General features: G+C 39.4%; 1 pseudogene across 1 annotated transcript; it reads right to left on the reverse strand.

Moving 5' to 3' along the window:
- Nucleotides 1–7,378: 7,378 nt before the first annotated feature.
- Nucleotides 7,379–8,286, reverse strand: LOC308511528 (G protein pathway suppressor 2-like; annotated as a pseudogene). The gene has a single exon. The product of its transcript is annotated as a G protein pathway suppressor 2-like (transcript).
- Nucleotides 8,287–12,367: the final 4,081 nt, after the last annotated feature.

The following is a 12,367-nucleotide window of genomic DNA, read 5'->3' on the forward strand; positions in this document are numbered from 1 at the left end:
TGAGAAAACACGTGCGTCTGCAGTGCCCTTTAAGCAAGGACATCTAAAGAACAAACATAAAGATTCCAGCAAAACACCCAGGGGCTCAGACTTGTTTGGAAATGTCAAGGCAGGGTCTGCCGCCTTCTCCAAGGTCCCCGTAGAGGCCTCCGACCTTTCGGGGAATCCTCCTCACAGACCTTCCAACCAAGTCCCGTGCTTCCCCACAAACTCTGTCCTGTGCACTGTAGAATGTGTAGCAACACCTTTGCCTCTGCCTACTAGATGCCAGTATTAATGTCATCAAGGTTATTCATGTTGTACCATGTCCCAGAATTTCTTTACTTTTTATACCACGTTGTTATGCATTGATGGCTGAGTTGCTTGCATATTTTGGCTATTGATGCTGCTTTAAACGTGGGTGTACAAGTTTGGGACTGCAATTGTTATTATTATTTTTAATATATTTTTATTTATTTCAGAAAGGAAAGGAGAGGGAGTGAGATAGAAACATCAATGATGAGAGAGAATCATTGATTGGCTGTCTCCTGCATGCCCCCGACTGGGGATTGAGCCTGCAACTGGGGCATGTGCCCTTGACTGGAATCGAACCCGGGACCCTTCAGTCTGCAGGCCGACGCTCTATCCACTAAGCCAAACTAGCTAGGGTGAGACTGCAATTATTTTGACTGTATATATATCCCAAAGTGGGATTACTGGGTCACATAATAACTCTATTACTTTTTCTATCTTCACTCAAGAACATTTTCATTGATTTTGTTTTAGAGAGAAGGGAAGGGAGAGAGAGAGAAATATGGATCAGTTGGCTCCCACACATGTCTCAACCGGGGCCAGGGATCGAAGCCGCAACTCAGGTATGTGCCCCGACTGGGAATCAAACCTACCAGTATGACCTTTCAGTGTATGGGACGATGCTCCTACTAACGGAGCCACACCAGACAGGGCTAGTAATTTCATTAAAAAATTTTAAAGAACTTTCATAATGTTTTCCATAGCAGATATACTATTTTACATTCTTACTAACAGTGCACAAGAACTCTAATTTATCCACATCTTTGACAATTGTTATTATTATTTGTATGGTAGCCATCTTAATAGGTATGAAATGGTATCTCATTGTGACTTTAATTTGAATTTCCCTAATGATTAGTGCAGTTGAACACCTTTTCATGTGCTTGTTGGCCATTCACATTTCTTCTTTGGAGAAATATCTATTCAGATCCTTTACCTGTTTTTATTTTTTTTAATTTTTTTAAACATATTTTATTGATTTTTTACAGAGAGGAAGGGAGAGGGATAGAGAGTTAGAAACATCAATGAGAGAGAAACATCGATCAGCTGCCTCTTGCACACCCCCTACTGGGGATGTGCCCCCAACCAAGGTACATGCCCTTAGCCAGAATCGAACCTGGGACCCTTGAGTCCACAGGCTGACGCTCTATCCACTGAGCCAAACCGGTTAGGGCGATCCTTTACCTGTTTTTAAATCAGATTGTTTAGTTGTTGGGTTGCAGTTTTTTTTAGTATATTCTGGATATTAACCCCTTATCAGACATGTGATAATTTGCAAACATTTCTTCCTCTTCTGTGGGTTGCTTTTTCACTATGTTGATTGTGTCCTTTGATGCACAGTTTTGAATTTTGATGTAATCTAATTTATCAACTTTCAGTTTTTATTTTATATCTCAAATCTAAATCCAATGATTTGCATCATTGATCTTCAAACTATGTCATGGAAAAAGTCTAGGAAATCAGCCAAGAATGTTATATTAGTATATGTTTGTCTAGTTTGCCTAACTGTATATATATATATCTTTAACACACACACATGTTAATGTTGTCTATACCCAGTTTTCAAGCCCTGGCTAGAGACCAGTCAGTTCCTCTTCTTGAGCAGCTAATTAAGTCCACACACCAAACACTTCTCTTTTTATTTATTTATTTTTGTTAATTCTCACCTGAAGATATTTGATATTTTTCCATTGATTGTCAGAAAGAGTAGAAGGGAGAGGCAGAGACAGAGATAGAGAAACATCGATGTGAGAGAGACACATCTATCTGTTGCCTCCTGCATGTGTCCCAACCAAGGCCAGGGATCGAGCCTGCAACTGAGGTACATGCCCTTGACTGGTAATCGAACTCGGGAGCCTTCAGTCCTCGGGCCGACAGTCTATCCACTGAGCCAAACAGGCTAGAGCACACTTCTCTTTTTAGATCTCACACTTTGAGCCACTATGCACCAGCCCCAATCACTCTGTATTCAGGTACCAGACAACTAGTGCAGCGCCTACCCCAGAGTCCTTGAAATTATTCAAATTATCCAATCCACAGGGAGTATGAGAAATCTAGTTAACCTCACCCTGCTTGTCATACATAAACAGCCTCCTATAGTTCAAGCTTGCTGTTACCCTGTCCCTAGTGTAACCTTTTGTGTGCCCCTGCCTGGCAGCCTTCTTTCATTTGAAGCTGTAAGTAACAAAAGTTCTGCCTTTCAGTACCATCCAAGTGTTTTTGTGTTCTGTCCTAACCATCAAAAGAACCTTTATATCTTATAATTACTGACCGGGAAAAAGGAGGGTGCCATCAAATCCTAAATTAATGATGTCATGGTAAAAATGTCAATTCTGGTCATGACAATAGAGAAAACATATGATGCATTTTCAATACTTCAAAAACATAAAAAAATTTAAAAGTAGAAAATAAAAAAAAACCCAGCAAGCTTAAAGTACATACATTCATGGACCAATGATGAAACAAAAAATATTAAGCTTATGCCATGAACCTGCTAGTCTACAAGCCTGGAGGCAATAACTAATGGTTATATGTTCACATCTTGTAAGATAATGTTGTCAAATTATGCTCTACCTAGATGGATCAAAACCTAACAAAGGCAGTGAAAATATATGTCTCTAATGGATAGTGTCATAAAAATCTTTAGCAATATATTAGCAAGTTGAAATCAACTCTTTGAAAAAATACTGAATAAACAAATGTTATTTATCCAAGGAATAGCAAAAAATAAAAAAGCTCAAGATCATTAGTCAGCTAAGAAATTACAATTAACATCACAATGAGATCCCACTAAAGCCTACCAGAATGGTTAAGTTCAGAATGATAGCACTTAATTTGTCAAGAATGTGTAACAACTTGAACTTTCATTCATTGTTGGGAAAGGGTGTAAAATGTCACAAGTACCTTGGAAAAAAGATCAGGCAGTTTTAGTTGAAACTAAAGATATGCCTATGCTGCAATCAGGAAGTGTACTACCAGATATTTACCCAAGTTATATGAGATCATGTTTATACAAATCCTTGTACAAGAATGTACACAGAGCTTCATTCATAAAAGCCAAAACTAGAAACACAGTGTGGATCAATAGAATAAATAGAGTGCAATATATTCATATAATGAAATACTACTTAGTACTGTATTACAAAGTAAGATCTTTACACAGAGAGATGATTGTCAAAAATATAATGCTGAGTGAAAGAAGCCGTAGACAAGAGTTCATAGAGTATGATACAATTCTTAGGAAGTGCTGGAACAAGCAGAGAAAACTGATTTATGATGGAAAAAAGTCAGAACAGTGGTGACCTCTGAAAGGAGGGGTAGGGGTTGAGACTGAGCAGAAAGGGGCATATGAAAACTTCTCTGGGGTGAAGAAAATGCTCTATATTGTGAAAGAAGTTGTGTTATTTGTCAAAACTCATCAAATCATATGCTTGGAATTTGTACATATCATTTTAAGTAAACTTTGCTTCACATTAAAAAACTGCAAACAAGTACTGCTTTAGCTTCTGATTTGCATGCTAACATGTTTAGGACTGGATTATACTGATGTGTGCAACTTATGATAAAATGCCTACAAAAAATAAGATGGCTTGATGAATAGGGGGATGGGCAGATAAAAAGATATGTGATAAAACAAGTATAGCAAAATGTTAATTGTCGGCTATTGGTGTTGGGTATGTGAATGTTCACTGTAAAATTCTTTCAAATTTTCTGCATGCTGGAGATCTTTCATAATATAATGTTGGGCAATAAGTTGTGAGCCTGAGTCCTTTAAAAACTATATACCCTTAATAACAGAAAGTGGCAACATTTTCTCTGGCTCTATGACTAAATCTGTTACCCACCATTTCTGCAGAGGCTGGGACACTGAATCATCAACATGATGGAAGATTCATGAAGGGCCACTGAGATGGCAACTGCTAATGCGAGTCTAGAAGAAAGAAAAAGAAGAAAAAATCTCATTCAAAAGAAAACTCCTAATCAAATGAAAACATGAATAAATGGTATGTTAGGAAATAAAACCACCAAATCGACCATTCAAAATAGTAGTTCAATATATTCCACGAGGGAGTCTGCAAAGCCCTAATGAAAGACAATCAGGTACTCTTGATGTTTTTTATTCCTTCTAAGAAAAAAAAACTATAAATTGCACATTAAATTGTCATTTTACAGCATGACGTGTTCCTGATGGGACTTTGGATTGATAATACTATTTTAAGTATAAAAAGAAAGGTACCAGAGTGGGTGGGTGGGAAGAGATCAATTAAGGACCTTGTATGCATATATATGAATAACCCATGGACACAGACAATAGGGTGGTGAAGGCCTGGGGCTAGATGGGGTCAATGGGGGAATAAAGGGGACAAATGTAATACTTTCAACAATAAAGATTTTAAAAAGAAAGAAATAACGTTAACAGAGAAACAAATATATCCAATTATGAATTGTTCTTGGAATATTTCAGAGACTATTCAACTCTTGCTGGATTAAATCAGTGCATTCATTCCCTCAATAAATATTTATGAAATACTTAGAATGATCCAGGTACTGTCCCTGGTATGCAGTGATGCATAAAGCAGCCAATGGCTAGGCCCATAATGAGAGTACTTTCTGGAGACTTAGCTTTACTTCTGAGGCATGGTGGAGGACAAATGCATGAAGGGATGAAGGGTTAGGCTAGAAATAAAATACTTATTGGGCCTCCAGCATTAGCTAATCTAGTTAGCCAGAATAATGTTTGCAATTTAAATATGTTAGATGTTCTTTTTTTTAAAAAAAAAAATATTTTTATAGATTTCAGAGAGCAAGGGAGAGGGAGAGATAGAAACATCAATGATGAGAGAGAATCATTGATCACCTGCCTCCTGCACACTCCACAGTGGGGATTGAGCCTGCACCCCGGGCATGTGCCCTGACCGGGAGTTGAGCTGTGACCTCCTGGTTCATAGGTAGATGCTCAACCACTGAGCCACGCCGGCTGAGCAGATGTTCTTTTTCATTTTGTCTCTACATGAGGCTAACAAGATATTGGCGTGGACTCCTGGCTGCCATTGAATGCAAAACACATTTTTACTGGGAGACCTTAAGATAGTGATTTCTTATATGAAGTCAGGAAGAATTTTTATGAGTGGGATATATGGTTTCTCAAATAGTTATGGTGTTGACAAAATCAGAGATTTTATTGATTAATAATCTACATGTTGAAAGAGAAATGTAATGCTCTTCCCTCAACTAGCTTCAATACAGACCTCACTATATCTTCATTTTTCCTCCACATCATACAGTCATGTCAAAATCATTTATCTATTTAAAAAGATTATTAATCAGTAACCATTTTCTCTGCTAAGGTTTCTCTGCTAAAAGATAGGAACACATTTGTGATTAAAGTTGATATGATTCTAGACTTAATGGGGTTTATATTCTTTAGAGGAATACTGACAATAACTAAAGAGACAAAACCCAAGATAACTATGATATGTGCTGATTTATATGTAGTAAATAAATTATGTGGTACCTACTTACTAGAGGAGCCTTCTTACTTTGATGCAGATTAATCCAGTAGAGGATTTTTGAGGTCCCCTTTTTCCCCCCTCAAAAAGAGAAACAGGAAGACTTTTCTTTATTTTAAATATCGGATCTCTGGTGTTATGAACTCACTTGACCCATGATATTAAGGCAATATTTCTAGGCAACACTCAAAAGTTACCAACAATATATAGCAAATGAAGTAAATAAAAATGTGAAAATATCTTCTAGCGGGTTTGGCTCAGTGGATAGAGCATTGGACTGTGGACCAAAGGGTCCCAGGTTCAATTCCAGTCAAGGGCTCCTCCCCAGCCCCTGCTTGGGGCACAACCAATCAATGTTTTTCTCTCACATGGATATTTCTCTCTGTCTTTCCCTCTCTCTAAAAATATCAATGGAAAAATACCCTAGCCTGAGGATTTAAATAAATAAATAGATAAAATAAAGAAAACTAAATAAAACCTTTCTAGCAGAGTTATTGATAATAAGGTAAGGGACACGTGTGTCAATACCACCAAGTGTTCACATTTTGCCACATTAAACAGGTAGAATTCATCTCACCATTTTACTGTGGCATAAATTCTTTCTTACATTACATGCATCACTAGAGAAAAAAAAATGTGAGCATTAGTTCTAATACTAGTTCAGTCAATAATTTATTTGGTGAGCTTGGATAAATTGTGTAATCTCTGTGAGTCTCAGTTTCCTCATTGTCAAAATGGAGACTTTAAAAATTGTGTTTATACTAGAGGCCTGATGCATGAAATTCGTGCAAGGGGCTTGGCCCTCGCAGCCCCAGTTTCATCTGGAAGGTTGTCTGGACTGCCATTCTGCTGTTTAGTCTAATCAGCATATTAGCTCTTTATTATATAGGATTCTCTATTTCTTGCCTTTGAAATTTTCTTATTCTTCATATATTTTGATGTTCACACAAAGCTTGGCACAGAATAGACATTTACTAGTAACAAATAATTGTTAGAAAAACTGGTTGAATTAATGAATACTTATTTACCTGAGGGATTGTCATGAAGAATATATAAGGTAATATAAACAAAGTAAATGTTACAATACCTGACTTATCACAGTTGCTCATAAATATTCGTTTTCTTCCCTTCCTTTTCCTGGTGTTGAGACACAGACCATTTAGTGTACCTGATGCTTTGTCCACCATTTCTCACTCTGAGTCTTCGTTATTCAAATCCTTTCAGAATTCTCTATAAGAAATCTTCGATGATTAATCCCTTAGATCCAAAATCAGCTTCGCTGTGTGTGCGTAGCACGGTGCTAAGGTCTCATTTCCTACAGTGTCTACTACTGCCTATGACACAATGCACATTCATTAAATGGGATAATGATTCTCAGACTTAAAAAAATGTACCTGCTTGGAACAAATTGGAACCTTCCCTTCCCTGGGTTAAAGAGAAGTTCATATCTACTCAGTTGTGCTCTTCATATCCACCCCCCCACCCCCCCGGCAGGTTTTACTAGGACACAATGGGGACATTCACCCATGGGGGGTTGTGAGGTTGAAAATCAAATGTGATGGTCACTTGTGGTGGAATCACACATTCCGGCTGTGCTGAATGAAAGGGAGCCAGGGGCCAGGTTGGCTGGTAGCTGCAAGGCCTGACTTCGCTGCTGGTTGCATCTGCACTGGAAGTGAGGGTGGGGTGGAGAGCGGCAAGGAGTGAAGAGGCTGGATTTGGAGCTTGGGATGCATGGAGTGCAGGGAGGATGAGTCAGAGAAGCCAGTCTGCTGGTTAGCACATTCCATTTGCTTTTGCAAGGTCAGGGCACCCACCACCAGGCTGGACACACCCTGTCTGGGTGGGATGAAAGTGGCTGTGCATGGCTTAGGGCTGTGGCTGTGGCTGAGACAAGGGCTGCACTAGAGGAAATGCTGAAGGCGCTCTGAGCAGCTGACTAGGTCTATAGGATTGTTGAGTGGGTCCAGAGTGAGGTGGGAGCTGAGTAGGCCCATAGGCACTGCCTGGGCTGCGTTGGTATTGCCTGTGCTCTGGGTTCCCTGTGAAAGCCGCTGGGTCCACAGAATGCCAGGTGGTAAGCACTTGGAGTGGGGACATCTGTTAGGCTCCATCAGTGCCATGTGGGTGCCTGCAGGGCAACTGAGTGTTCCGGGGCGCCCCTGCACGCTGAGGAAATGAGTTCCTGTGTGTCTGCAGCTGAGGTCAGAGTGGTCAGACCACTCTGCTCTTTTCGCCTCTTCATCTATAATTTTTTCTTCCTCATCTACACCTTTCTTCAGCTGCAAGAAAAGCAGGTGCGTCTCTTCCTGTAGGGCCCAGAGCTTCTCTTGCAACTTCCGGATTCGATTCGTTCCTTGGTCTCTGCTAGTGACAGCCTCTCTTCCATCTCCTTTTTCTTCCTTCTCTCCTGTGCTTCCTTCATCTTCTCTTTTCTCACCTTGTCCATCTCTTCTTTATCTTGCTGTTTGTGCTCCAGCTCCATGGTGATGTGCAATGCTTGGGACGCTCCAGGAGCCCAGGCCAGGTGCTGCCTGCAGGGTCACGTGTCTAGCCCCTGCCCCCAGGCCCAGCCACCGGAGGAGTCTGTAGCCTGGGCATTCCTGCTCTTTCCAAGCCAGCCTGGCCTCCAGACCTTCCCTCCCAATATCCATTGATTTTTAGAGAGAGTGGAAGGGAGGGAGGAAGAGAGAGAGAGAGAGAGAGAGAGAGAGAGAGAGAGAGAGAGAGAGAGAAACATTGATTTGACAGAGACACATGGATTGATTGCCTCCCACAGGATCCTGACCAGGACTGGGGACTGAGCCTGAAATCAAGGTATGTGCCCTTGACTGGAATCAAACCAGGGACTCTTCAGACCACAGGCTGACGCTCTATCCACTGAGCCAAACCTTGACGGCAGAAAACTTAGTATTAAAAACTTGTTCCTAAGCATAATGGGTATTGAAATAGCAGTTCATTGTGCTTTTAATCTGCATTTTATTGAGGTTTAATTGGCATTTCTCTAATAACTAGTGAATTTGAACATCTTTCTATGTGTTTATTAGCTGTTTGAGTTTCCATTCTGTGAAGTCTCCCATCTTGTGATTTGTACTTAATTTCGTCTATGGAATTTTTATACATTTAATTTTTTTAACATTGGAGATTTTTTTCCTCATCTTGTTCATACACCCAAAATTTCGACTTTCTTTAATTTTTTCAAATCTTATATGTATAGAAACCCAAGTATTTAGTAGGCAAGAAGCACCCTAGTCTTTGGAGCCTATACATTTTAGAAAGTGCTCAGTTTTAAGATTTAAAATGGAATCTTCTGCATAGCACAATTTTTCAATTTAGATAGATGTCAGAAAAATAATGTAGATTTTGTCAAGTGTATTTGGTTTCCATTTACTCACCACAAGGATAGACAATGTGTGCAGTATGCCATAGAAAACAAAATGGGGGAGATTGAAGCCTGAGTTGGAGAAATTATGGAGAGATTTTTTGAAAAAAACAAAAAAAACAAAACAACAACAACAACAAAACACACACACACACACACACACAAAAAAAAAAACAACACAGATATTCCAGTATTTGCTTTAACTTTTTTATTGCAGCTCTGTAAATCCCCCCATCTGCCCCATATTTCATTAAATTTTGCTACACAGCACTCTGATGTGAATGAAGGATAAAAACGGACTTCTATAGCTCAGCTAACATGATGTAGAACAGGAAAAGTATGAATGACTCTTTAGGTCATCATCACCTGGATCAGTTTAGGGGAGAAACAGATTTTAGGGTCAGAAGTGACCACGAGAACACGACCTGAGGAGCTTCACAGAAATGGAAATTGGGCTTTCTACATGCCATTTCCATGGATTTAAGATTATCCTATATAATAAAAGGCTAATGTGCTAAGTGTCCGACCATTCGACCATTCGACCATTCCACCAGTCGCTATGATGTGCACTGACCACCACAGGGCAGATTGCCGATCAGGACCTGGGCGAGATTGGTCGGACATGCCCTGGAGCCCTCCTGTGGTCCCTCCCTGACCCCAATCTTGCACCGGTGGGGTCCATTAGCCTAGCCTGCACCCTCTCACAATCCGGGACCCCTTGGGGGATGTCAGAGAGCCGATTTTGGCGCTATCCCACAGGCCAGGCCGAGGGACCCCACTGGTGAAAGAATCCATGCACCAGGCCTCTAGTTTTTATTATATTTGGAGGAACAGGGCAACTCCAGATTTGGTTCACTACATTTAGTTTTCCACACCCAAGATCAGAGAAGAGTTGAGATATCTAAGTAATGCGACAGAGTAGTGGAGTGTTTTAATTCTATTCAAATAAAGATTTTTGTATGTTATTAGGCATCAAACCATTCCTTTCACCTCATCTTAGTATAAGCTGCTTTAATTAAGTTTTATGCCTAGACACACAGAAAGAAAAAAAATACTTTAAAACTGATCATAGAGACCAAAATGTCAGTGAAAGGGAAAATTATAGTTAAAGGTGATAAGAAGAAATGAATTCCAAAACACTCCACCCCACACAACACAAATGAACAGGATTGGAATCTGAGCTATTCTCCTTTAGATCTTGTGGGACAGGTAGATTCTAATAATCCTATCCTTTTCAAGCACAATATTCACTAAAATTGCAACTACCTATTATATAACTCAACCTCAGTATTTCTCAAATCTGGTTTTATTTTATTATTTTATTTTTAAAATATGTTTTTATTGATTTCAGAGAGAGGGAGAGAGAGATAGAAACATCAATGATGAGAGAGAATCATTGATTGGCTTCCCCCCTGCACGCTCCTATTGGCAATCGAGCCAGCAACCCAGGCATGTGCCCTGACTGGGAATTGAACCAAGACCTCCTGGTTCATAATTCCATGCTCAACCACTGAGACACATGGGCCAGGCATCAAATCTGGTTTTATTTTAGAACCACATAGGAATTCTTTAAAAATAAAAATAGCTAGGCCTTATTACATATCAATTAAATAATTTCCTCTGGGTCTTATGCATTAGTATTTTTCAAGCTTCCTAGATGATTGTAGTATGAAGAGTTAACAATTAACAACCCAAGTCTTCCAGGCTGAGCAAACCTGGGCAGGGGAATAAGCATTCTGGAAATTTCTCTGGATTTGGATATTTTGTAGACTTTGTGCACAAACCACCTTCCTGGAGCAGAGCTCACTGGTGGCAGTAAACATTAGCTTGCAGGTTCCATAGTTAAAGTGAAATAAATTAATTTAGGGAAGTGTTTCTCAAACTTGGGTTTTCTAAATAAACATCTAAGGAGCTTATTAAAAACACATTAAGGGGTCTACCCAGAATCTACTAAATCAAAATCTTTAGGGATCTTCAAGAGAGGAGTCCTGAACTTGCATTTAAAACAAATATCCTAGGTAAATCTCATGGTGAGGCAAATTTGCTAAACACTGCTTTAAAAGAATCACTATTACAATTAGGATATTGGACTATCAATTCCACTTGTCTTCCCAAGAGGGCATCCTATTATCTCCTAGGTATATGGGCTCAGTCTACCCTCCCTAATATCTAGCAACTTTTTGAGGTAAAGCTAAGACAGATATACAGTCAAAAGGCAAGTGGGATGCTACCTTCTGTTTAGGGTTTAGCAATATTTTCAGGGCTGTGTTAACAAATATGACTAATTCCTCTTTAGGCACCTATTCCAAAGAGAAAGACCAAGCTAGTTTCATTTGTAAACACTACTGAAAAATGTATGCATGCACTGCACTGTCTGTATCAATTAATAGTTGAAAACAGCAGTGAGCTAACCCCAATAATAACCAATTTTTCCTAATTCCTCACAATTGAAGTGGGGTCATTTGCATAGTCACACAACCAGATATCTTCCTTGAATGCTAAGGACTTAAATGAGTCTAATTTCAAATAAATATATGAGACCTGAGCTAGTGGAGAAATGATGCTGAACCCCCAGTTGGGAGTCATCCCCTGCATGAGTAACTATATCTGGCCAATGGGGAGACTCACCTGGCATCAGTTTTAAATATACAGATCCCTGAGCTAAGAAAGAATAAACAAAACTCAACAGCAACAACAGCAATGAAACTAAAAGTAAGAAGGCAAAATGATATTACAAATTTATTATAGAAATTTCCAAGCATATGCGAAGTTTGAGAAACTAGAATATTAAACCAAGTCCTAAGATCATTGTCCACTTTTTAAAAATTTATTTGTTTACTTATTTAGTTAGTTCGTTAGTTAGTTATTTAGTTAGTTAATCTTCACTCAAGGATATTTTTTATTGATTTTTCAGAGACAGTGGAAGGGAGGGGGAGAGACAGAGAGATTGAAACATTGATGTGAGAGAGACACATTGATTGGCTGCCTCCTGCATGCTTCCCCACTCGGGGTGGGGATGGAGCTCGCAACTGTGACAAGTGCCCTTGACCCTTGACCTGAATCAACCTGAGACCCTTCAATCCGTGGGCTGATGCTGTATCCACTGAGCCAAATTTGTCCACTTATTTTATCTCCAAAATTTTAGGAAGTAGAAATTTTAAAAATAAATCCCAGACATTATGTC

Source organism: Myotis nattereri, assembly GCF_964212035.1.
Source record: "Myotis nattereri genome assembly, chromosome: X".
Lineage (NCBI taxonomy): Eukaryota > Metazoa > Chordata > Mammalia > Chiroptera > Vespertilionidae > Myotis > Myotis nattereri.